The following is a 27,966-nucleotide window of genomic DNA, read 5'->3' as shown; positions in this document are numbered from 1 at the left end:
TTCCGTTGCGGTGCGCAAGCTTCTCATTGCGGTGGCTTCTTTTTTTGTGGAGCACAGGCTCTAGGCGCACTGGCTTCAGTAGTTGCAGCACACGGGCTCAGCAGTTGTGGCTCGCGGGCTCTAGAGTGCAGGCTCAGTAGTTGTGGCGCACGGGCTTAGTTGCTCCACCGCATGTGGGATCTTCCCGGACCAGGGATCGAACCCGCATCCCCTGCATTGGCAGGCGGATTCTTAACCACTGTGCCACCAGGGAAGTCCCGCACTTTGATGTTCTTAAAAGAGATTTTGGAATATCTGTCGAAACCCATCTGAAGCTGCAATGGTTTAATGGTTGGAGTGATTTCCACAAATTCTCAGTGGAGTAAAATGCTTCCCCAAGAATCCTTCTGACTTAGTTCATTTGGGCTGCTATCACAGAATACCACAGACTGGGTGGCTTAAACAACAAACATTTATTTCTCAAGGTTCTGGAGGTTTAGAAGTCCAAGATTAAGATGTCTGCAGACTCTGTGTCTGCTGAGAGCCCACTTCCTGGTTCATAGGTTCTTTTCACTGTGTCCTCACATGGTGGAAGGAGCAAAAGAGCTCTCTGGGGCCTCTCTTATAAGGGCACTAATCCCAACCATGAGGGCTCCACCCTCATGACCTAATCACCTCCCAAAGGCCCCACCTCCCATCACCCCAAATCACATTGGAGTTTAGGTTTCAACATATAAAATTTGGAGAGACACATTCGATTGCACCCTTTGTACCACCTCCTTGAGTTGAAAAAGTAGAAAATGTTTTCTTGTGGGTTCCATACCAACTCTTTATAACCTGGTATCCAAAAACATCTGCTGTGACACTCTTACCCTGAATGACACAGAATTTAAACAACTTGTCAAGTGGTTCTTGAGGAAAACCTCTGTGGAGATTATCTTTACCATTTGAGAAATTCTACAATCAGAATTGGCTTCCACCTTGCACATGACTTCCGTGGTAAAAATTCTGTCTCCTGAGGCACCTCCTCTTCACCCTCTGAGGAAGATTCATCTCCCCATGATTTATGGTCTTGGAGTAAGAAAAACATCTGTGTTGAGTGGCTTGATTCTACACTCCTGGACCTTTGATGTATAGCCTTGAACGCACACAGAACAGGCACATGCACATTTGTGTGCGTGTGCACATCGTGCGGGTTGGTGGCGGAGTGGGGGCTGGCCCTTTGCAGAATTTGAACCTGCACTGTAGTTTTCCTGTGTTTGGCTGACCCAGGTGGCAAGAATACTTTGCATTCATGATGGCTTTGATTGCTGAGCATGTTACTGTTGAGTTTTATTAACTATGCCCTTTTCTTAGACTGTTAAATGTGTCAAATTTGGTGTAGTTAAGAGGCACTCATCGAAATTTTTTTAAGGTCTCTTCATAGAAGATGCTTCCATAGCATGTCATATAAAAATTTTCCCAAGTTTCAGTGTTGACAGATGGTGCTGCTCTGCAATATAAGCAGCAATGTCCTCACGAGACTATTGATTTTTGTTTGTGAAATATAAATCCCTAAACAGTGACTGATGGGCTGGTGAGAAGTGCTTCTTTAATAATTCAATAATTTCATTAAAAGATCTGGTCCTAAGTGAAACAGGAGTGGTGACAGGCCTGACTGTGGACTGCATTTTAGTCTTGTATAAAAAACAAGACCATGGTTTCCTTTGTTCATGTTTAGCTATGTTGTTTGCTTCAAGATAAAGTCTTTCAGTACATGAATTCCAAGAAATAGCGCAAATAACATCAGTTCTTCAATGTGTCTCAGGGCAGCCATTTTAAGCTCAATCTGCCCCAATTCAAGGCAGTGGCTTGGTTCATTTGCTTACTAGGTAGGCTTGAACATTGATCTATTTTGCCTGCTGCTCTTTAGTTTTCTTTTTTCTTAGCAGGCTCTCACTTCAATAGAGAATGGATTGTTTGTAGGCAGTAGAAGCCAAGATGATTCCAATACAGAACTTCATTACAGCCAAGAAACACATATTAACCAAAGTCATCTTCCTCTAATGTGCCAGAAGCAAAGACCAACAGAAACTCTAAGAAACAAGTAAAGAACCTGTAACTACATCAAGGAAACTCCTAGAAACACAATTAACACTAACCCTAGAGTATCTTCCTGCATTTTTATATTTATTATCTAAGCAAGACCAAGTCCTACAAAATCAAATTGATTTATTTTACCTTTATTTACTTCAGAAGAGATTTAAACCATCAGCAAATTCATGTATTATGCTTATATTTACAAAGGAGTTATATACCTAATGTTTTGTACACGTTGTTATCTTATTAGGGACTCCTACATCGTCGTCAAACAGATGTAATGCCTCTTAAAGTAATACAATTAAGAGTCACAGAGTAAACACATGTACAATTTATTCTTTTTGGTAAGTCTCAGAAAAAACAATTTTGATATGTTAATGGATTCTCATGGGCAAGTAGCTATTAATTAAATAACCCATGAGACTGAGCAGTGAAATGTCAATGCAAGGACAGTCTACTAACATTGTTGAAGGATGGTAATTAACTTACAGTCTTTAGCAGTGGCATAGATATTTGTGTTTCATTTTGTAGATATTTGTGTCAGCTATACCAAATTAATTAAATTAAATCAGCAATTATTTAGTAAATCTCTACAGTTTGCACAGTGCTGGGCTAAAAATTTGGAATAAAACAAAAAAGTGGAAGACATGCTCTAGATTCTCAGAGAAAATATAGTGTAGTTTGGAGAGGTGAGACATAAGTAAATTTAAAATATAACTGTTGTATGTGTCAACATATCAGGAATGTTTTAAGGCATTACATCCTCAATTATTTACTATTTTTCTCATCATTCATCATGACTTATGATCATTTGTTAAGAAATATTAGCTAGGGAAAAACAGTGCTGGGGTAGGGCCTAGGGATATGAAGAAGGTGTAAATCCTGGCTTCTACGCGGGAAACCAATGATTTAATTTGGTAGACTGATTGCTAAGTGACATCTCTGCCAAAGCAGAAAGTCCCATGAGTGGGAAAGGGAGGGGGAGAGAGCTGAGGACTAGGATGTTCTGACAAGTTTTGTGGAGGAGGAGAACTTGCAGTACAGGTAGCATATGACTCCACAGAGGAGGGGGAGGTGATGGCTCAGGTGGTGACGAGGCAGGAGCCAGCATCATCCCGTGGTGTGGAGGGCGAGGCTGGAGAAGAGATTATGTAACTGGGACCATATTACGTAGATTCGAACAGTTGAAGAATCTGGACTCGGCTGTCCTGCGGAGCATAACAACAGGATCAGAGTCGTCTTAGGAAGGCTGACCAGGTGGAGGAGCACCAGGTGGGTCTGTGGTAGGCAGCAGAGGCTCGAGGAGGCAAGTCTGGCTGGGAGGCCCTTATGAGGGGATGAGACAGCCACATGCCTTCCTAAACCAGACCACAGACTTCATCAGGGACAGGACAGCACCTTGCTTTTCGTTTGTTTGTTCTCTTGTTTGCTTTTCCTGATACATGCAGTCCATACTGTATAATGCAATGTACTAACCCCTTGTAGGACCACTAACTTATGAGCCATCTAAAGACAGGTGCTGTCCTTCGTCACTAAAAACTGTATTTGGCCTCCTGGAACAAGAGTGCCTCGGGCTTCCCTGGTGGCACAGTGGTTGAGAATCTGCCTGCTAATGCAGGGGACACGGGTTCGAGCCCTGGTCTGGGAAGATCCCACATGCCGCGGAGCAACTAAGCCCGTGAGCCACAACTACTGAGCCTGCGCGTCTGGAGCCTGTGCTCCGCAACAAGAGAGGCCGCGACAGTGAGAGGCCCGTGCACCGCGTTGAAGAGTGACCCCCGCTTGCCGCAACTACAGAAAGCCCTCGCACAGAAACGAAGACCCAACACAGCCAAAAATAAATAAATAAATAAATAAATTAAAAAAAAAAAAAAGACTGCCTCATGAATAAGGCAAGTCAGAGAAACCTAAGGAAACTGAGCAGAGGTCACTCACTAGTGAGGTGATAAATTCTGTGACTATCAGGGCCTAGTCACAAGCAATCATTATTGAATTACCTGGTAATAACAACCCGGGGAGAACAAAATACACAGTCTAAGCACAATGCAAATGCAAATTACTAGCTTCCTGGAGAGACGATCAAAGAAAACTTAGGTTTTAATTAAACTGTGACCAAGTTAATTGAAAGTTACTGTATTGTGTGATAGATAATTATCAACTAGAACGGTATTTATTTTGCTGCAGTAGTATCCTGACTTCTTTATCTCCTTTTCCTTTTCAGAAAATGTACAAGTCCTTTTAACCTTTTAGTTACAGTCATAGGCCAAAAAATTACGTTAGCAGAATGTATTAAACATTCATTTAATTAGAGCACAATTGGGGAAGGCTGAATTCTTTTTTCTCTAACTATATTTTAAATTCTCCAGATAAGTTTTACTGTGGCACATCTACTTTTCTTTTTCCATGAGCTTTTTGTAAAATGTGATAATAATAGTAACTAATGATGGTAACAATAGTAATGATAGCTGTCATTTCTCTCCATCGTCTCAGGATCATTTTGTGCTGAGTGTTCACAACTGAGTCATAACCGTCTATGTTAAAGGATTGTTCCTAGGTTTTATTTATCTTGTTCAGCAAACAAAGAAGCCTTTTAATTCAGTTGGGTTCTTGGCTGATCTGTCTCTCAGTGTGATTAATCAATGGGAACTAGGGGCCCAATTTGCATTTTCATTTAGGTCGATAGAAATGTTGAGCGCAATTGTGGTTGTTTAGAAGGGGTTAAAATGGGGTCACTGACTTAAAGATTATTTCTTCTTGTTTTTGTCCCTTAACTTTATTTTCCCCAGCAGGCTTTCTGGTAACTGATTCTCCTGGTTATGAAAGCCTACAGGGAGCAGAGAGGTAGGTAGCAATTTCTCTTCAGTAGACAGTTTCCATTAGTTTTGTTATTTCTCATCAACTACTGATGTACACCCACAGGTGATCTGAGTGAAGGTAAACGATTAGCAATTTGTTTCACTTCATGTCTAATACTTTCTCAAAAGCATTTGTGACCAGTATCTAATAGAAGTTTAATAGACGTCTAAAGCGGGAAGAAAATTTGGGAGCTACGCTGCTTACCTCCCGGTCCTTCCCTCCAACGCGCATCTAGCATTATACATGATGGTACCACTTCTCTCCTTCAAGGTGTCCAAGCAGGAAGATCCTGCAACAGCCTCTAGGAAATCCATTTCAAGATTAATATCCCTCCTGGCCAAGAGAAGCCATTTGGTTCATATATAATCTGGTTCCTCCTCCTCGTGTTGAAAGCCCTTAATGACCGCATGTCTTCCTTCAGCAGGGCTGAGAGTATTCTGGCAAGATGCCATGATGGATGATACACTTGGTGACCTTCTGGGACTTTTCGCAAGGCACAGAAAGTAGAATGAACGGATGGCAAGGAGGCACGGAATACCCCTATTTGCCACGCCTGCAGTGGGAAGAGGGCTCAGGGAGGAGATGCTGAGTGATACTCCCCCCTCCTGCTTCCCCCTCCCCACCCCATGGCCCCTTCCTCCGGGGAAGCAGCAGCAGCTGACACTGAACTTGGGGGCAGTGCTGGTAGCGGGGGACTGTATCCTCCACTTTGAAATCTTCACAGAAGGAGAAATCATTTAGGGAAAGAAGGAAAATCTCTCTCCTCTGTGCTTAGGAGTCTTTTCAGGACTCTGACCTCATTCTTGCCCATTGCCTGAGGTACCTCCTCTGACACAGACACGATACAAATTAGAGTACACTTTGTGTTAAATACTTGTGGGCATTTTTCTCATTTGTGTGCTCCCCAAAAAAGTTAAAAAAAAAAAAAAAAAAGAACTCACTACATTTAAAGGGACGTAGTAAGAAGCTGTGACAGGTGAGTCAGGTGCTGGCTCACCTGGAAACTGCTCAGGTGAGGGGCAGTTTCTCTTCACTGTAAAGGAGCCTTGCTTACCAAAGCCACCCCCGTAACAAAGGCCACTTTCAGTCTGTGCAGAAGTGACCTCAGAATCACAGGCAGGGGAGGGCTGCAGGCAACACTCTGCAGCCAGAGCCCAGTCAGCATTTGTAACACATGTATCTGCAAGACACAGCGCCGCCGTCCAATCACGAAACAGCATAGTTTAAATCATTATAAAACTTTCAAGCTTCCACGTTTGTGCTCTCTTACACTGATGCTCCCGTCTGTGAGGCGCCCTAACTACAGTGTACTGTGCGTCCTATCTTCCCTTCTAGGCTGAAAGCCGCATCACGCCGCTCCTCGGGACCCCCAGCCCCCGACAGGGTGTGTGGAAATGACAAGGCACTGGTTAAACAACTGAAGAAGGAATAACAGAGAAACTGCCTCTTTCTAGTAGGTTTACCTAGAAAGACTAGTTGATCCTTCTTTGTAAGAGTTTCACTCTAGTGGTTTCTTGGAGAAAAAAAATGAAGAAAAAAAAGTATAGGTTTTATAGAAGACTATTTCTAATGAAAGCCATAGCAATTTTTGGACTGAGAAAGGCGAGAAGGCGGGATGAGAAATATCTCACAAGGCAAAGAACATAATGAACCTTTCTGGAGTTTCGGGGGCTTTTATACAGATTGGTTTCTGATGGGCGCTTATGAGCCAGTGTTTGGGTGGGGTGCTGGAAGAGTCTAGAAAGCAGCTCATTTCACTGCTCAGTGTGCAGGAGATTAGGGGTGTGAGGTACAAAGTCAAACCAAGGGGAAAATGCAAATGAAAATCACGTTTCCTTGAACACATTCTATAGCTCTTCAGTTTTCTGGCCGGCTTACCCTTGTGGCAGTTTTCTCTCTGGACCAATACGTCATTTATTTTGGTTCTACTAAGTCACACGCCACTGGAATGCGAGTGGTGTTCTTACCAACCGAGAAGCATCTGCTCTCTTCTAGACAACAGCTATTCTGTTCCGTCTCTCTCCACCTCCTGCTTCTTTCACTTTTCTCATAGATTTTCAATCGTATGCATTCTTTTCTCTGTGAATAAGAGACAGTAAACGCCTGAGGAATTATCTCTTTGGATACATTTTTTTTCTCAGGCATTGGAATTTTTTTTTAACATCTTTATTGAAGTATAATTGCTTTACATTGTTGTGTTAGTTTCTGCTGTATAACAAAGTGAATCAGCTATATGTATACATATATCCCCATATCCCCTCCCTCTTGCGTCTCCCTCCCACCCTCCTAATCCCACCCCTCTAGGTGGTCACAAACCACCGAGCTGATCTCCCTGTGCTATGCGGCTGCTTCCCACTAGCTAGCTATTTTACATTTGGTAGTGTATATATGTCCATGCCACTCTCTCACTTCGTCCCAGCTTACCCTTCCCCCTCCCCGTGTCCTCAAGTCCATTCTCTATGTCTGCATCTTTATTCCTATCCTGCCCCTAGGTTCCTCTTTTTTTTTTTTTTAACATCTTTATTGGAGTATAATTCTTTACAATGGTGTGTCAGTTTCTGCTTTATAACAAAGTGAATCAGTTATACATATACATATGTCCCCATATCTCTTCCCTCTTGCGTCTCCCTCCCTCCCACCCTCCCTATCCCACCCCTCTAGGTGGTCACAAAGCACAGAGCTGATCTCCCTGTGCTATGCAGTTGCTTCCCACCAGCTATCTATTTTACATTTGGTAGTGTATATATGTCCATGCCACTCTCTCACTTTGTCCCAGCTTACCCTTCCCCCTTCCCGTATCCTCAAGTCCATTCTCTAGTAGGTCTGCGTCTTTATTCCCGTCTTGCCCCTAGGTTCTTCATGACCATTTTTTTTAGATTCCATATATATGTGTTAGCATACAGTATTTGTTTTTCTCTTTCTGACTTACTTCACTCTGTATGACAGACTCTAGGTCCATCCACCTCACTACAAATAACTCAATTTCGTTTCTTTTTATGGCTGAGTAATATTTCAGGCATTGGAATTTTAAATTGTTGTTTGTTCCCTTTCAGTTTTGATCTTCTATATGTAAAATCAAATGTTTATCTGTATACCGGCAAAGGCAAATGTAGTCTTCTGGAAAGTCTCTCCATATGCCTTAGATAACCATGAGTCACTTTTTAACTGCTGACCATTTCCTGTCACATTCCCTTTAGTTCTCAAAAAAATCAGGTAAAAAATTGTAAATAGTTTCCAGAGAAAGTGACAGGTAACACACAAGAAAAACAAAGCAGGTTTAATGTAAACTTACTCTCCCCTCTACTCTGAGAGCCCAAGGATAGACGCCTCAGCAAAATTCAAGGTGTTTTCAGTGACAACTTTGGAGGCGCAAATTCATTCCTGGGCTGCTGGTGTTTACTTGGAGTTTGCGGCTTTGACACCCATGTTCAAGTTTCATTTCTCATTTATTTGTCCATATGTTTTAGAGGAAACTGTGCGGGACTTAAAGTAAGGGGGTGTGGGTTCAAGTGCAACTCCATGGCAAGTTATAAACCTCCGTGAACTTGAGTCTCCTCATCTGTAAGATGCAATTGATACCTATACTACAAAGGTGTTAGGAAGATGAGCTGAGACAGCATATGGGATACCTTGGAATCAGCTGCTGTTCAATAAATGTCAGGTGAATTTTAACCTGCAATTACTAAAGCAAAGTCCAGAAATGAGACCCTAACCAGGATAATTCATCCTCGCACATCAATTTTTTGGATTCCCTGCATAAAGAGAAAGTCTCAGGATTCAATTATCTGCATAACAATTCAATTTGGCTCTGTATCTTCTAAACAAGCTTAAAATTTAACAGGCAATCACATTCTTTCTGTAGGTAATTACTTGTAGGGAAAAAGGGGTTAAGGAACTGCCTTTCCCATTTTATCCAAAGATTTTTTTTTTAATGACGCCATTAGAAGAGACAGAATCTAAAGTAACATGTCAGCTCCACATCAGAATAAGCCTCCTATTATTCCAAAATTCTCTGGGCTTATTAAGATGTTATGAATTTAATTAGCAAATTCCATCACCTCTCACTCTATTTGTAGAGACCAAAGCATAAAACCATTGTTAAAACCATCTATTAATCAATATGCTCTTCTACTTTTTGGTAATTGAGTTTCCCAGATGAAACAGTATATCAACTTTAGCCATTTTCTATGCAATCAAAGCTTTCCTTTTACTAGCTGGGACCATTTATGTCACTTTGTATTAAGACTGTTCATGATTATAATGTTAATCATTAAAATAATTTTACAAATATTTTGAATAGCATCCTTTAGTTTCCAGACTCTTTAAAGTCTGCATGCCCTAATAATTCTTGGAGTCATCTAAGGTCTTCTGTAATCTTATAATTGAGCATTTTAATTCTGATATATATATATTTGCTATTAACTTATTAGTGACATAAAGGTGAATTATAAAAACACCCCCCTCCCCTCCCGGCATCCATCATCCATAACACATCACCAGTCTTCCAGGCCTTCAGACAAGTTCCCCTTTGGCCTAATTTCATTACTTCATCAATTTTAGGTATCATGACCCATTGAAATTAAATCCATTTGGTTGAAATCAATAAAATGCCGTATAGTTGCTGTCAAATTTTCTTTTAAAATGGCATCTTTTATATTTAAAAAATTTAAGTGGTATATTTCATATCTTTGCTTTTTCCCATGTTTATTGTAAAGTCTCTTGAGGTCCAATATTGCAGTCTTTTGGAGACCCAGTAGAAAAAAATAACAACACTCAAATAAGGTAACTGAAAGAGTTTCAATAAATGAACTCCTAAAAAAGTGCAGGCAGCGTTGAGGGAGACAAAAAGATTTGGGAATGCATTCCAGAGCTAGCCACAGTGGGGAGCCATCACCATCACAGGCAGGAAGGAGCAAGGCGGGGAAGCAGCTACTGAAACCTGAGAGTAACTGTGACTAGGGGACAGGACTGACTGGAGAGAGCTAGGTCTTTGTTGGGGACACATTCAATCCAAGGTGACCTTGCAGGGAGGGATTTGGGGGAGTATATATCACATTCTCCTCCTGCCCTTCCAACTCCTACCGGGAGTGCCCCCCGACCAAGCCCAACTAGAAGCTAGAGGCAAGAATGCCTTTTGGTGCAGCTCATACAAGTCAGCCTCTGTGGCACAAAGTGAAACACAGTGGTGTGGCCTGACTCTGAAGGGGCCAAGGGGCAATACCAGATACAGGTGCCAAACACACAGGTCTCAAACACTTTTTGTTTGTGATCCTTTAAATTCTATTCATTTTAATGGAAAAAAACATTGGTGATCTACTAGACGAGAGCCACCCTAGTGGGTTCTGAGGATATAAAGATAAATAAACAGGGCTGGATGAGGGTGAGGCAAGCAAGGTACCTGGGACACCTGCATGAACATGAGAGTGAGTGCCTCCTTAAATTTTGCACCCGAGGTGCTTCAATTGCTTCAACCTAGTCTAAGCTCTATAAATAAGACTCCATCCCTGCCTTCAGAAATTTTTCAGACTAGTCAAACAAACATGAACAAAAAGAATTATAACACAAAAGGTTCAACTCCAAGAGCCATGCTTAAAGGATAAGTATTATGAAAGCCCAGATGCCTAAACACTAAATCTCAATTCCAGGGATCTGGTATGGCTCCTTTGAAGGCTGGGTAAGCTGCATCTTGAAGGATAAGTAAGATTGTGAGAGATTTATTTGGTCAACGTGTATTTACTGAACTTCTACTATCTGCTAAGTGCTGTTTTAGACAGTAGGGGGAAGAGCAGAGACGGAGCAGAGAAGGTCTCTGTTCTCAAGGAGCTCATGTTCTGGTGGGAGCAAAGGACAATAAAAAAGTAAACAAATAAGAGAATACCAAGAAGAGAGAGGCACTGGATGTTGGGAGGCAATTCTCCATGGGTGTTTTTCATGTTCTGCATTTCTTGTGAGCAGAGGCATATCTGCCCTCCTGTTCTGAACTCTCTTTTCAAGCATGTGTGTATAGTAAACAGCCTCGGAAGAGAGTGCCCTCTTCTGGAGCAGAGCGGATTTGCTTACTGTCCAATACAAATGCTCAGGGTTCTTCAGTTCTAACACCACCCAGTGTGTGTGCAGCATTCACTGGGGCCCCTCCGCGATGCTCTCACTGGATGCGAGAGGTAGGGAGAAGTGACACCAACATGGAGCTCATGCCATTTGCTGTGCTGTGAGTATAGTAGTCCCCCCTTATCCCAGGTTTCACTTTCCCTGGTTTCAGCTAGCTGCAGTCAACTGCGGTCTGAAAATATTAAATGGAAAATTCCAGAAATAAACAATTCATAAGTTTTAAGTTGCATGCCATTCTGAGTAGAGTGATGAAATATCGCTCCATCAGCCTGGGACATGAATAATCCCTTTGTCCAGCGTATCTTGCCCTTTAGTTACTTAGTAGCTGTCTGGGTTATCAGCACTTTTTAAATTGTTTTCGATTTCAAAAGAGCTCCTCTAATAAATTATGTTTTGTTTAGTTCCAGACTACTGCTGTTCTTTCAAGGTTAATGTCACATTCTTTTGCGTGGCTTAAAAGAGCAGTGTATTTTATCTACATTCATTTCTATTTAATGCACTAATGTTTACTAATGTCCATCTACCAAAATACTTTGGCCAGTCACATACTTGTGGCTCTGAATACTTCTTAAATTTCCTGTGGTATCAGATCCCTGGCTTGGGTGAAAAATATTCGCTCACCACAATGAGGTGACAGTCACATTAGCTGTGTGTGGCAAGGGCCATCTTAGCCTACCCCAACCTTAATGTCCCTTTGCTCCTGATTCAGAGAAGGCAATGTGCTTAGTTATTTCCCAGCGTCCTTGCAGCCGGGTGTCGCCATGTAACCAGTCCTGGAGGATAATTGTCACCTCCTTGTGGGAAATAAATGAAGAAAAACAGGTAATATTTTGTTATTGTTGTCAGCATCTTCAGGCTTGAGACAAATGCCAATGGTCACCTTACACGTATTTAAAGGTTTACTAGATGGTATGTTTTTGTTCTTCCCCTTGTCCCTTCACCCTTCTCTCTTCTCCTTTCCTTTTCCTTCCTACCTCTCCCCCCTCTCTCTCTCCTTCTTTCTCATCTCTCTTCCCCTTTTCTCCAAAAAAAGAGCTTTATATTTTACATTTAAGTTTTTAACAGATAGTTGGACTAGAGGTAGTCAGCCGGTCTTGAGACCGGTGTGTGACGCAGCGGGGTAGTTTCATGTTCGTGTAGAAGCCTCCTTCAACTTCCATTCTAGGTTCTTTTATATATCCTCTCTGGCACTTAACTTCACTTGCTTTTAATAATCTACTCTTCTGTGGTTTTGACTTTCCATTGCCTCCTACACATCTGTTTGGATTGATATTCTGCTGTTCGTCATGCAAGCATGATTTCACTTTGAAAATGATTTCCTTTTGATGGATGCCCTGGTTGTTCAGGCAAGCATGGTCTCATGTTCTTAACATTCGCTGTTAGCTGGTCTCAGCACTACAACCGTCATCCCTCCGGGTCTTGGGCATTCACTCATGCTCGCTCTGGACTTCTTTGTAATTGAATGCCAAAAATGTTGTATTCCTTGGATTAATCTATATCAGGGTTTGGCAAGCTACAGCTGGTGGGCCAAATCTTAGGCCTGCAAGCTAAGACTGATTTTAACATTGTTTAAGTATTGTAAAAGCAAAAAAACAAAGAAGAAAATGTGAGAAACTGTATGTAGCCCACAGAGCCTAAGATATTTCTATACTATTTGGCTCTTCATTGAAAAAGCTTGCCTATGTCTGACCTATATTAATCAAATAGTTTCTATGTGACACCCACCCCATCATGTGAAACAAGTCATATGTCCTTCCAAGGCTCTTTTAGGTATGATTTGACTTGAAGTATAAGCTATGTAGACTATATAAAATACACCCTAGGGAGATTCCAGGGAAGATATCAGGAGATAGGTAGTGATCTCCCAAGGCAGCCGAAGCTGAGATTCAGTGAGAGATTGTGCATGGTCGAACAAGACATACCAGACAAACAATGGTTGTAAATGTGAGTCCCAAGCTGAAAATAACAAGAACCAATGCCCCAAATTATATGAAGACTGAGCTTCTTCTCATCTGGCCTTCTCTACAGCGAGCTGCATGGGGAGTTGTAGCACCAAGGTCTTGTTTACCTGATGACAGGCAATAATTTGCCAAAAAAACTCAGAGGGAGGTCAGCCAGTATTCAACAACCCTGTCCCTCATTCACACCATTCACTAGCCACACTGCTCACTATACAGCAGAAAGGAACAAGCCCTGGTTACTTGCCTTTTATACTATGACATTTGCAATAAACTTGAACACAATACTAGTTATTTTTACACTGAAAAACTCTGACCCTATGGTGTCCCTAACCTACACATTTCAGCAGTTCTTCTCACTCCACCCACTTCACAAACTCCTTGCCTTATGCCACGTGTTCCCTCCTGTGCCTCTGTCCAGGTAGGTCTCCACCTGAACTGGCCCTCCCCTAATTCTGCCTATTGAAATTCCGTTTATCCTTCAAGCCCCGACTCAAACACCTTACTAGGAAACCTTCCCAGATCCCCTCAGTTGGAACTCCTTCCTCCGGACCCTAGGATTCCAATGGCCCTGGGCCAATTATAAGCTTGTTTCTTGGCCTGAGACTTCCCCATCATTCAGGTAGTATAAATCCAAGTTGTACACCCAAATGCGTCACAGAACTTGGGTTTTGATTTCTGGTGACTGTTTTCCAACCCAAAGCCCAAGGAGGACAGCAACCTTCATCAAGGTTTATTCAGACTAGTGGGGAGTTTCCCTGGCCTCTTTTCCCTAGAGTAGGCAGTGCTTCAGGGCTCTGACCTTCACGCCCAAGGTCCAGTTAGGTTCCCAGCCGCATGGGGCCCAGGCTGAACTTCCTGTCCGTGAGTCAGCAGTGCCTAAGGCCTCCATCCCATCCAGTCTCTTTGGGCTACTGCTACATCACACTATCCATTGCACGCTGCTCTGGTTTTGGCTTCTTTCTTTGGATCTGCTTCCTACATTTTTAACCTTTCTTTCGTGCTGGGCTTGTATTGTGGTGTTGTCCTATGTTACCCAGCATTTCTGTCTGGGGAGCTGTGCGTAAGGACAGTGAGGCAGGCAGGAACCCTGCTCACGTCAGCTCATTCTGCATGCTGCCTGATGGTCATGGAGCAGTGTAAAGTTCTGTTTAATTATGGAAGCTGTTGCGATTATTCATTCCATTTAATTTGAGCAAACAGAAAGATCCTGAATACGCTTCTTATGTAATATCACTACTTCTCTAACATCTAGCTATCTAGGAGTCCCACACAGTATTGTTTCTGACTTTTTCCAACTAAAGGAATAGACCCTGCTGAGGAAAGGTTAAGTGGCCAGAGATGGCTGGGAGAAAAGGAGCAGGCCAAGAGAAATTTCAAGCTAATGAAAATACAGTCAATTTTCAATTACCTGGGCAGATGGCACTTTGCCACATGCAGATAACCAAGAATTCACCGAGCAGCACAGTCAACTCTATGCCAAATAATGTTTAAATTATAATTTGGCGTTCTGAGCCCACACTTTGAGCACTTTTCATATAACTAAAGTGACTGTCACAACCAGTCAAACAAAGAATGGTTTATACTGAAAATAGTTTGCAGTTTAAAGGCTGCATCTTATTTTACAGGTCAATGGACTAACTTCATGCAATTTCCATCAAGTCCACAATGGGGGAATCATATAGGACTGATGGCTAGAAGCCATATATAGCTGGACTTGATTTTATTTCTAAGTTTAGATCTATAGAAAATTAAGGCAACTTGATCAATTACTTGACAGTGCTCACTTGATAATGTTACATATATAACATATATGTATACATACATACATATACATTTAACATTTGAAAACACAAGTGTTCTCTCTGAAGTTATAGCTCCCAAAGTGAATTCTTGAATTTATTCCTATAATATGTATGACTGGGAAAACACTGAATTAAATCTTTTTTTAAAACATTAATTTATTTTTGGCTGTGTTGGGTCTTCGTTGCTGCGCGCGGGCTTTTCTCTAGTTGCGGCGAGCAGGGGCTACTCTTCGTTGCGGTGCGAGGGCTTCTCATTGCGGTGGAGGACGGGCTCTAGGCGCACGGGCTCCAGTAGTTGTGGCTCTCAGGCTCTAGAGCGCAGGCTCAGTAGTTGTGGCTCACGGGCTTAGTTGCTTCACGGCATGTGGGATCTTCCTGGACCAGGGCTTGAACCCATGTCCCCTGCATTGGCAGGTGGATTCTTAACCACTGCGCCACCAGGGAAGTCCCTTGAATTACATCTTTTTGACAGACAGGTTGTGTTTACTGCCAGGTCTCCATAAGAACAGATACTTAGTACTGCACTATGTCAGCAGGGAATATAAAAGTGGAGCAAAAAAACCAAAGGATGATGAGGGCATCCCATATTTTACTCTGCTTCATGGAGCCACAGAGTTTTGTTGTTTTTTTTTAAATTTATTTTTGGCTGCATTGGGTCTTCATTGCTGTGCGGCTTTCTCTAGTTGCGGTGAGCGGGGGCTACTCTTCGTTGTGGTGCGCGGGTTTCTCATTGTGGTGGCTTCTCTTGTTGTGGAGCACGGGCTCTAGGTGCATGGGCTTCAGTAGCTGTGGCTCGCGGGCTCTAGAGCACAGGCTCAGTAGTTGTGGCGCACAGGCTTAGTTGCTCCACGGCATGTGGGATCTTCCTGGACCAGGGCTCGAACCCGCGTCCCCTGCATTGGCAGGCGGATTCTTAACCACTGCACCACCAGGGAAGCCCGAGCCATAGAGTTTTATAGTCAGATGGGAACTCAGAGATTGTGAAACGCAGCTTCATCTTTTTCACACATGGGAAGCCAGGCTCAGGAAAGGGGAAATGACTTGCTCAGGGTCACATGGCTGGAAGCAGGGCTACAGCTGGAACCCAGGCCTCTTGTTCCCCAGCTCCTCAGAAGCACATTCACTACTGGGCTAATGTGAGGAGCTCTGTGCAACAGCACTTGAAGATGATGGGCTCTTTTGGAATAAGTATCTACATCTTGACATAATAAGCACTGCCCGTGTATGTGCAGCTTTGTTACAAAAGGAAGCAGACACATAATTGGTATATTTTTTTCTTCTAGCTCTTGATTCTGAACTATCCGAATGTTTCTAAACATTCTGTAATATAAGGAATTGCAACTCATTTCTCATACTTTGTGCAGGGGGCATGTGGTACTTATGCGGTATTTATGTGGACAGGTTGGCAATTGTGATGGGAAGCTAAAGATGAATAGGACAATGAGAAAAGAAAGATATTTATTTTCCTTATGTGAACTAATAACCATAATATGGCACATATCAGAGTGTGCATTTAAGGGACAGCGGGGATCCTGGTTCCTGGTACAGTTAGCACTGCATTTTTCTAGATTGGCGGAGCCAAAGCCTCTGCATATGACGTGTTGTATTTTAACGCCTTGCACAGTCAGTCCTCTGCTTGGGAAGCATTCACAGGACACTTGTTGGTTGACTGACTCATTCTTCACATCACAGAACTGACCAGTCGTGAGGAGTGGCTCAAATCTTTATTCCACAGTTGAGCAAATAAACAAGAGTGAGGGTATAGCTTTAGACTCACAAATTGCATAGCATATTTGAGATACTTTCTGCAGTTCTGATATTGACCTAGGAGTGTTTTTAAAGCATTACTATGGCAACAATTCCTATTCAGTAGGGGAAAGCAATGCATTATCTATGCAAAGGAAGAAGCGAGAAGAGTATTTCAGACGCTGCCTCTTTACACCCTGCAGATGGGCCCTGACCTCTCAGCATTATATTTGCTGAGGACAGTGTCTGGAAAATAAAATTTGTTGATAGTTACTCACTGACTCTGGAAGATATTATCAATTCAAGCACTATGTCATAGAAAACAGCATTTCACTGATTTAAGATTTTCCACAAAATGAATACTTTCATCAGAGTTGACGTCGATCAGGTTATCATTTGAGAACACCATGAAGAAAAAAAAAGATAACGTTTTCAGCCAGTAGCTGAAAATTACTGCATGGGATACATTACAAAGACATAGCTGTAGGTGTTCATGCATTTGTTCATGTGGCGTTCACTGAACAAATATTTATTGAGCATAGTCTATGAGAAAGAAAAGTGCTAAATGTCAATTTCATCAGCAAGAGTTACAAAAGTCTACTGATGCTTTTTGAACATTTACAACCAGATTTTGCTTTTATCACTGAACCAGTCAAGTCTCTGCCAACAACGATCTAACTCCACAACATTCCTTTCTTTCTTCCTTCCACAGAATTCAGGAACAGTAGGTAACCCACTTTTTATTATCTTTGTTTCAAAAATGAGAAAACTAAGGATACTAGGCTGTCTATATAGCATATATTACAGTGTAAACTGGGCAGTTTCCAAAATTTGCTTGATGTTGATGGCCAAACCTGACAGAACGCTTTGAATATGTGTATGTGTTTATGCATATGTATGCACAGATATGCATATGCATGCATAGGTATACAAACATACATAAGTACATGAATTATCGGGATTCACTAGATAAGTAAATTACTCAAATGCTATATGATTATTTACTCAAGTATGGTTGTTGGACCAGCAGTGTAGGCATCACCTGGGAGCTAGTTAGAAATGAAGAAGCTCAGGCCCCACCCTAAATCTACCAAATCAAAGCCTGCCTTTTAATAACATCCCCCGGCGATTCGTATGCAATTAAACTTTGAGAAGCACTGCTGTAACAGATTGTAACCAGCAAAGTGAGTTGAGAGTTGAGACAGTTTTATCTAAAGGAAAAAAACCTGTTTTAATTTTCTGTACGATTTTTGAAAAGTGATAATTTGGGGGGTGGGGTGTAGAGAAGGGGGTCGGTCAGGATGTTGAATTATCTGGGTAAGTTCCTAAATGCTCACATTTTTCTGCCAGTGTAGGTACTGCCGTGATGACTGTTCAAGGGTGACCATTCAGGTCTCTTAAATCCCTACTGAATTAAAAGAAGCATAGCACTGCCAGTCATTGAAAGATCAATTATTTATTATACAAACAATGGCAGGAATTTAAAAATTAAACAAAGGAAATCCTAAATCTCACCATGTGGCTTTTAAATTTCAGTGCCTTGCCAGAATCTGTGTATTCGCATATGACGTTTACATAGTTGTATCTGTACACTGATCCATTTATACCAAGTTAAGGAGCGAGCATGGACAAAATTGTGGAGGTTAAAAGGAAAGAATGTAATGTTTGAAGCTTTTGTATTCAGTCTTTTTCACAGAGTGCTATGTTGAGCTAACTGTAATCATGATTATTAACAGCAATTCAAACTATAACGAAACTTCCTAATCATGATTTGTAATGGCTGCATCACATCCCATTGAGTTGATGAACAAAGATTATTCAATCATTCTCCTATTATATGGATATTCAGAGTTTTCATGTTTTGTTATTATAAGTAATGTAGTAATAAACATCTTTGTACAATAATTTAATTCATTAAGTTCATTTCCATAGCGTAAATTACCAATAATAAATTATTGGATTCAAGTATATATAATATTATAGGGTTTTGAAAACTTATGGCTATGTTGTTTTAGAAAAAGTCTGTAACAATTTATTTTGAAACCTGCATTGTTAGAGCATTCCAATTTCACCACATCAGGCCAGCAATAGAAATAACTATTTCCAACTTGCTAATTAATCGGTATACAGCTCATGATTTTTCACAATGACAATAATTAAAACTACCATTAAAATTCACTTTTTCTCTCTTGTTTTCTTAGAGCAAAATTTCCCAACAGGTATTCTGTAGCCTAAGCTGTAAATTGGCTGCAGATGTGTTGATATATTGTGCTCTGTAATCTTCTGAGTAGGTCTGGAAGTAGCTAAAGACTGGATGGTCACTCCACCATGAAATAGGTCGAAAAAAGTTTGGGAAGTGTAGCCTTATGCTCACTGTTTTCCCTGCTTCAGCTCTCTTTCTTGCTCTTTTTTTCTTTTAATTAAAAAAATTAATATACTTTATTTTTTGAGCAGTTTTAGGTTTACAGAAAAACTGTGCAGAAAGGAGAGAGTTCCTGTACGGTAAATGGAAACCTCCGCTCTTTCCCCTGCCTCCCTTCCCCAGTTTCCCCTATTATTAACAACTTGCATTAGTGTAGTACATTTGTTAAAACAATTGATAAGCCAATATTGATACATTCTTATGAACCAAAGTCCATAGTTTACATTAGAATTCACTCTTTGTGTTGTACATTCTGTGGGTTTTGACAAATAATGACAAAATCTACTATTACAACAACATACAGAACAGTTTCCCTCCCTAAAAATCACCTGTGCTCCACCTATTCATTTCTCCCTTCCCCAAACTTCTATCACCATTAATCTTTTTATTGTATACATAGTTTTGCCTTTTCCAGAATGTTATGTAGTTGGAATCATACAGTATGTAGACTTTTCAGATTGGCTTCTTTCACAAAGCCATATACATTTAAGGATCCTCAATGTCTTTTCATGCCTTGATAGCTCATTTCTTTAAAATTGCTGAATAATACTCTGTTGTATGGATGTACCACAATTTGTTGATCCATTCACCTCTTTGTTGCTTTCAAGTATTAGCAATCATGAATAATGCTGCTGTAAATATCCATGTGCACGTTTTTGTGTGGTCTTAGGTTTTCTACTCAAAGTAAATATCAAGGAGCTCAACTGCTCCTTGTTTGACAATTTGGTAAGATACTGTATGAAAATATGTTTAGTTTTAGAAATACTGCCAAACAGTCTTCTTTGCATTTCTACCAGCAATGAATGAATTTTAGGTATGTAGTGATATATCATTGTTGTTTAATTCACAATTCTCTAATGATATTTACTGTTGAACAGGTTTTTGTATGCTTATTTGCCACCTGTATATCTTCTCTGATGAGGTATCTAGTCAAATCTTTGGCCCATTTTAAAACAGGTTGTCTTATTACTGAGTTTTAAGAGTTCTTTGCATATTTTGGATACCAGTCCTTTATCATATATGTGTTTTGCAAGTATTTTCTCCCAGCTTGTGGCTTGTCTTTTCAATCTCTTAACATGTCTTTGACAGCAGAAGTTTTTTATTTTAATGAAGTCCAACTTATCTATTTTTTCTTTTGTGGATCAGGCTTTTGGTGTTGTATCTAAGAACTTATTGCCAATCCCAAGGTCCCCTAGATTTTCTCCTATGTTATCTTCTATTAGTTTTATAGTTTGTATTTTACATTTAAATATAATTCCACTTTGAATTAAGTTGTTTTTTTGTTTGTTTTTATTTTTGCATATGATGACCTGTTATTACAGCACCATTTGTTGAAAACATTATCCTTTCTCCACTGGATTGATTTTGCTCCTCTGTCAAAGCTCTGTCAACTATATTTGTTTGGGTCTATTTCTGGGCTCTCTGCTGTTCCATTGAACTATTTATCTTTTTTTTTTCTTGGCAGGAGGAGGGGCAATATCACATTGTTTTGATTATGTAGCTTTATATTAAATCTCAAAGTCAGGTAGTGTCCTCTGATTTGTTCTTCTCCTTTAAATATTGTGTTGGCTACTCTGATTCTTTTATCTTTCCATGTAAACATTAGACTCAGGTTGTTAATATCCACAAACTAGGATTTTTATTGGGACTGTGTTAAATTTACAATCAAGTTGGAAAGAACTGACAAATTGAAAATATTGAGTCTTCCTATTCATGTACATGGAATATCTCTCCATATATTTAGATATTCCTTGATTTCTTTCATCAGAGTTTTGCAATTTATCACATATTTTGTTAGATTTATACTTAAGTGGGTTTTTTGGTGCTAATGTATATGATATTGTGTTTTTATTTCAAATTTCAATGTTTCATAGCCAGTATGTAAGAAAGCAATTGACTTCTATATATTAACTTTGTCTCCTGCAACCTTGTTATAATTGCTTATTAGTTCCAAAAGATTTTTTGTTGTTTAGTCTTCCACATTTTTTATATAGGCAATCATGTCATCTGCAAACAAAGATAGTTTTATTTCTTCTTTTCCAATCTATATACTTTTTATTTCCTTTTCTTGTTTTATCGCATCAGCTAGGATTTCCCATACAATGTTGACTAGGAGTGGTGAGAGCAGACATTCTTGCTTTCTTCTTGATGTTAGGGAGAAAACATCTAGTTTTTCACCATTAAGTAATGTGTTAGCTGTAGAGTTTTTGTAGATGTTCTATATCAAGTTGAGAAAGTTCTCTATTCCTAGTTTGCTCAGTTATTTTTTTTTAATCATGAATGGGTGTTAGATTTTGTCAAATGATTTTTCTACATCTATTGATGTGATCATGTGATTTTTTTTTTAGCCTGTTGATATAATGGATTATACTGATTGATTTTTGAATGCTGAAGTAGCCTTGCATACCTGGAATAAATCCCACTTGGTCACAGTGTATAATTCTTTTCATACCTTATTAGATCTGATTTACTAATACTTTGTTGAAAATTTTTACATCTATCTTTATGAGAGCTATGGGTCTATAGGTTTTCCTTTCTTGTAATGTCTTTGTCTAATTTTAGTATTAGAGCAATGTGGTCTCACAGAATGAGTTAGGAAGTATTGTCTCTGCTTCTATTTTCTGGAAGAGATTGTAGAGAATTGGTATAATTTCTTCCTTAAATGTTTGGTAGAATTCACCAATGAACTCACCTAGGCATGGTACTTTTTGGGTTTGGCAGCTTATTAATTTTCTTAATAGATATAGGCCTGTTCAGATTGTCTATTTCTCCTTGTGTAAATTTTGGCAGATTGTGTCTTTCTAGGAGTTGGTCCATTTCATCTAGGTTGTCAAATTTGCAGGCATAGAGTTGTTCATAATATTCCTTTACTATCCTTCTAATGCCCATGGGATCAGTAGTGATGCCCCCTCTTTCCTTTCTGATATTAGTTGTATCTTCTCTCTTTTTTTCTTAATTAGCCTAGCTAGAGGTATGGATTTTATCGATCTTTTCAAAGCTTTTGGTTCTGTTGATCTTCTCCACTGATGTCCTGTTTTCAATTTCACTGATTTCTGTTCTAGTTTTTATTATTTATTTCTTCTGCTTACTTTGGGTTTAATTTTTTTCTTTTTCTAGTTCCCTAAGGTGGATGCCTAGATTATTGACTTTTTAGATCTATTTTATCTTCTAATACATACATTCAATACTGTAAAATTCCCTCTAAGCACTGTTTTTATTATATTTCACAAAATTTTGATAAGTAGTGTTTTAATCTTCACTTAGTTCAAAATATTTCTGTTTCCCTTGAGATTTATTGCTTGATTCATGTGTTATTTGGAAGTGTGTCGGTCAATGTCCAAATATCTGAGTGATTTTCCAACAATATTTTACTGATTTCTAGTTTAATTCGATTGTGGTCTGAGAACATACTTTGTATGATTTCTGCTTTTAAATCTCTCTTACTGTGTGTCTTATGGCTCATTATATGATCTATCTTGATGAATGTTCCAGGTTAGCTTGAGAAGAATGTGTATTCTGTTGCTGTCAGATGGAACATTTTATAAATGTCAGTTAGATCCCATTGATTGATAGTGCTACTCAGGTCAACTGTATCTTTAAATTTTAAATTCTGCTTACTTGAACTCTCAGTTACTTCAAAGAAGGGTGTTGAAGTCTCCCACTATAACAGTGGATTTGTCTATTTATCCTTTCATTTCCAAAAATTTTTTCCTTTTATATTTTGACACCCAGTTGTTAGGTGCATACAGGTTTTGGATGGTTATGACTTCTTGGATACAAATATATTCTAATTAGAAAGTCAAGAGTAACTGTGTAAGACTGATTCAAGATTTAACAAATCAAATATAAGATGACCTTTCATCTATAACCTCAAAATAATATTCACAATTCCATCGACTGTATACTATGGATAGGAAAAGAGGAGATGTGCCACTGTTTGAATCAACTGGTCCTAAATTTGGAGTGAAGACTTTCTTACGAAACACTTGGAAAGAAGGGATAATGATTCTATTATGATACACAATGCTCTGACAGGTTGCACTGATAGGGTAGCGGCTGGTGCTATTTACAAATAAAAGCATTTTTATTAAATCAACTATTAATTTAAAACTCAGGTTATAAGTGTAAATGATTCATTTATTTTAAAGGTACTTAGAATTAGTTATCACACAGTAATTGCATAAAAGCCTGTACAACTCAGATACACTGGGGGAAAAGCCATCTTAAACTTGGAAAGCTATCTAATGTCTAGAAATGATGACTAACAGTGATGTCTATTGGATACTTCCCCCTAAATACTTGGCTCTTATAAGGAAATTACGCTACCTGCTAGTCAATTAATGATAAACATTCACAGAAGATGCTCTAGAAGAGGTATCTGAGGTGTAGAAAATGTGGACTCAGAGGAGCTACAAAACTTGGCTCTCAAGAGAAAGTCCCAGAGATCTAACCATATCACTGCACGGTAATGTAAAGTTAGACAACACCTTATTCATAATTAATTGGAGCTTTCTGAAGGTCTGAATTTCCTAGATTGTCATTTAGAGAACAGAAGCCCAGAGAACGAGTCACTACATCCAATACTAATAAAACTCATATTGAGACTTTGGCTTACACCAAAGATGGAATAAGAGGGGCCAGTTTTACCCTGCCATCTCTAGCAATTCTTCCCCCCACCCCCCGCAAAAAAAAAAACAAATATATGAAACAACAGTTTTCAAGACACAGACAATCAGGCAATGAAGTGCAGTCATTCCTGAATGATGGAAAACAAATGAAGTGAACCTACAGTAGCCCCAGTATATTGCCTTGAGAGAGTTTCCAGTCTGTGGCACAGGGAAGGTAAAGCCAGGCAGAGCCTGATGGACTCTCTGAGTTGAGGAGATGGAACTGACATCACATAATGATAAACAGGTCAATCCACCAAGAAGACACTACAATTCTAAATGGGTATGCAGCAAACAAGATTTACAAAATGTGTGAAGCAAAAACTGATAGGACTGAAAGGAGAAACAGATGATCCAAAATTATAGCTGGAGACTCCCACACCACTCTCTTAGCAACAGATATAACAACTAGGTAGAAAAATCAGGAAGCATATAGAAGAACTCAACAGCACCATCAACCAACAGGAAACAATTGACATTTATAGAATGTTCCACTCAACAACAGCTGAATATAGATTATTACCAAGTGCCAGTGGAACATACCAATATAAACCATATCCTGGGCCACAAAACAAACCTCAACAAATTTAAAAGAACTGAAATCATACACTATGTTCTCTGACCACAATGGACTTAAATTAGGACTCAATAACAGGGAGATAACAGGAAAATCTCCAAGCACGTGGAAACTAAACAATATGCTATTAAATAATCCATGGGTCAAAGAGAAAACCTCAAAGGATATAAAAAATAATTTAAACTAAATAAAAATACAATATACCAAAATTTCTGGGACATACCTACAGCTGAGATGAATATTTATAGCACTAAATGCTTACAGTAGAAAAGAGAAAAAGTCTCAAATCAATAATTTAAGCTTGCACCTCAAGAACCTAGAAAAAGAAATGGAAAATAAACCCAAAGCAAGCAAAAGAAAAGAAATAACATATGAATAAAACTCAATGAAATTAAAGACAGAATATAGAGAAAATTAATGAAACAAAAAGCTCACTCTTTGAAAAGATCAATAAAATTGACAAACCTCTAGCAAGGGTGACGAAGAAAAAAAAAAAGAGAAGACACAAATTATCAATATCAAGAATAAAACAAGGGATGTCATTACAGACACTTCAGACAGCAGAAAGATAAGGGGATACTACAAAGAACTCCACATCCATAAATCTGACAACTTAGACAATATGGACCAACTCCTCAAAAAGCACAAACTACTAAAACTCACCCAACATGGAACAGATCATTTGCATAGCCCTACAACTATAAAGAAAATTGATTTGTAATTTAAAAATTCCCTCAAAAGAAATATTGAGGCCCAAATGGTTTCACTAGAGAATTCTACCAAGTGTTTAAAGAATTAACACCAATTCTATACAATCTCTTCCAGAAAACAGAAGGGTAACACTTCACAATTCATTCAGTGAGGCCAGCTTTACCCTGATACCTGCCCCCCAAAAAAGAAAGACAGTACAGAAAAAGAAAACTACAGACCAATATCCCTCGAGAATTTAGATTTTTAAATCCTTAACAAAATACTAGCAAATAGGATTTAGCAGTATATAAAAAAGAATTACACACTGTGATCAAGTGGGTTTATTCCAGGGATGCAAAGCTGGTTCGATATTCAAAAATCAATCAACGTAATCCATCACACAAACAGGCTATCAAGAAGAAAAATCACATGATCATATCAACTGATGCAGAAAAAGCATTTGACAAAATTAAACATCCATTCATGACAAAACTACCAGAAAAAGAGCAATAAGGAGGACTTCCTCAACTTGTTTAAAGAACATCTGCAAAAACCAATAGCTAACATTATACTTAACAGTGAAAGACTCCATGCTTTCCTCCCGAAGTTGGGAAAAAGGCAAAGATGTCTGCTCTCATCACTTTTATTCAACCTAGTACTGGAAGTTCTGGCCAGTGCAGGAAGGCAAGAAAAGGAAATAAAAGGCATTCAGATTAGAAAGGAAGAAATAAAACTGTCCTTATTTACATAAGACATGATTGTCTGTGTGGAAAATTCCAAGAAAGCTGCACAAAGTCTAGAATTAATAAGTGAGTTTAGCAAGTTCATAGGATACAAGATAAACATACAAAAATCAATTATATTTCAATGAACACACAGAAACAATTTAAAATACAACACCATTTAAAATCACCGAAGAAGAGAAAAATACTAAGGAATAAATCTAACAAAATGTGTACAACACATATGGTAAAAGCTACCAAATATATAAATAATAATTGGAGAGAATACCATGTTCATGATTGGAAGATTCACAGAGTAAAAACATCAATTCTCCTCAAATTGATATACAAGTTTAACATAATTCCTATCAAAATTTCTTGTAGATACAGGCAGATTATTCTAGAATTTATATGAAAATGTAAAGGAACTAGAATAGCTACAAATTTTTTTGAATAAGAAAAAGAGTGGAAGAAAACAATATACCCCATTTCAAGATTAATTATGTAGCTACAGTATCAAGACTCTGTAGTGTTGGCAAAGGGATAGACACATAGATCAGTGGAACAGAACAGAGAACCCAGAAATAGACCTACACAAATATGACCAACTAATCTTTGACAAGGGTGCCAATGCCATTCAACGGAGGAAGAACAGCCTTTTCAACACACTATGCTGGAATAACTAGATATCCATAGGCAAACCCTGCCCCCTCCAAAACCAAAACCAACCCAAAGCTCTAAGTCTCACACCTTACATAAAGTTAACTCAAAATAGATCATAGACTTAAGTATAAAATGTAAAACTGTAAAACTTTCAGAAAAAAGCATAGGAGAAAATCTTCAGGATAGGGCCAGGCAAAGAGTTCTTAGACTTGACATCAACAGCCTGATCAATCAAATGAAAACTGTTAAATTGGACTTCCTTAAAATTAAAAATTTTGCCCCATGTAAGACTTTGTTAAGAGGTTAAAAAGACAAGCTACACACTGGGAGAAAATATTTTCAAACCACATATCTGACAGAGGACTAGTAGTTAGAACGTAGAATACACCTATCAAAATGGCTAGAATTTTTTTTTTAAGTGACAATACCAAATGTTGGTGAGGATGTGAAGAAACTGGATCACTCATACATTGCTGGCAGGAACATAAAGTGGTACAGTTACTCTGGAAAACAGTATGGCAGTTTCTTTAAAAACTAAATATGCACTTAGCATACAACCCAGCAACTGTGCTCTTGGCATTTATTCCAGAGAAGTAAAATTTATGTTAACACAAATATCTACATACAGGTGTTTGTATCAACTTCATTTGTAATAGCCAAAAACTAGAAACAAAACAGGTATCCTTCAATGGGTGAGGTTAAACAAACTGTGTTACATTCATACCATGGAATACTAAACCATAAAAAGGGGCAAACTCTTGATATACACGTTATACTGAATAAAAAACGGTAATCCCGAGAGATTACTTACTGAATGATTCCATTTATACAGCATTCTTGAATTGACAAAATCATAGAAATGGACAATAGATTAGTGGTTGCAAGGGGTTAAGGAGGAATTTGAGTAGCAGAGAGTGGGTGTAGCTACAATAAAAGGGCAACATGAGGAGTCTTTGAGGTGAAGCAAATGTTCTGTCTCTTGACTGTGTAAATGTTAAATCCTGGTTGATATTTTACTACAGTTTTGCAAACTATTGGGGAAAACTGGATAAAGGGCACATGGGTCTTCTCTACATAACTTCTTACAACTGCATGTGAATCTACAATTGTCTCAAAATAAAAAGTTTTATTTAACAAAAAGCAACTATATGTTTCCTACCAAAGCCACAATTTAAATATAAAGCCACAATTAGGTTAAAAGTGAAAGGACAGAAAAAGATATACCATTCTAACATTAGTCAAAAGATAGCTATTTTTTTCCACTCTATCTTGGATTAGCTATTTTACTGTAAGAAAAAGTAGATTTCAGAGAAGAGGATATTACCAGGGATAAAGGTGGTTATTTCAGAAGATAAATGGGTCATTAATCATTAGAACATAAAAATCTTAAATATGTAAGCCCCTAATAATGGAACTTCAAAATAAACAAAGCAAAAATTGATAAAGTTGCAAGGAACAATAAACAAATCCACAATTATGGTTAGAGACTTTAATACCTATCTTTTAATAACTGATAGAGTAAGTATACATAAAATTAGCACAGATATAGCTGACTTGACATATATTATCAATCAACTTGACCTAACTGACATTTGTAGAACAAGCACCAAACAAGAGAAGAAGGGACTTCCCTGGTGGTGCAGTGGTTAAGAATCCGCCTGCCAATGCAGAGGACATGGGTTTGAGCCCTGGTC

At 39.0% G+C, this 27,966-nt stretch overlaps 1 protein-coding gene across 2 annotated transcripts in view; it reads left to right on the top strand.

Annotated features, from left to right (window-relative positions):
- Positions 1-27,966, top strand: part of SPACA1 (sperm acrosome associated 1) — a 208,680-nt gene that overhangs the window by 156,237 nt on the left and 24,477 nt on the right. Inside the window, exon 6 of one of the 2 annotated variants that reach the window (XM_082473991.1) lies at positions 4,845-6,367. The gene's annotated coding sequence lies outside the window, so the exon portion shown is untranslated. Of the gene's footprint in view, positions 1-4,844; positions 6,368-7,473; positions 11,123-27,966 lie in introns of those variants that run through there. The other variant, XM_082473992.1, reaches the window with a different exon arrangement.

This window comes from Balaenoptera physalus (genome assembly GCF_965194825.1).
Source record: "Balaenoptera physalus genome assembly, chromosome: 9".
Taxonomy (NCBI): domain Eukaryota; kingdom Metazoa; phylum Chordata; class Mammalia; order Artiodactyla; family Balaenopteridae; genus Balaenoptera; species Balaenoptera physalus.
This window is presented reverse-complemented; position numbering and strand designations above follow the sequence as displayed.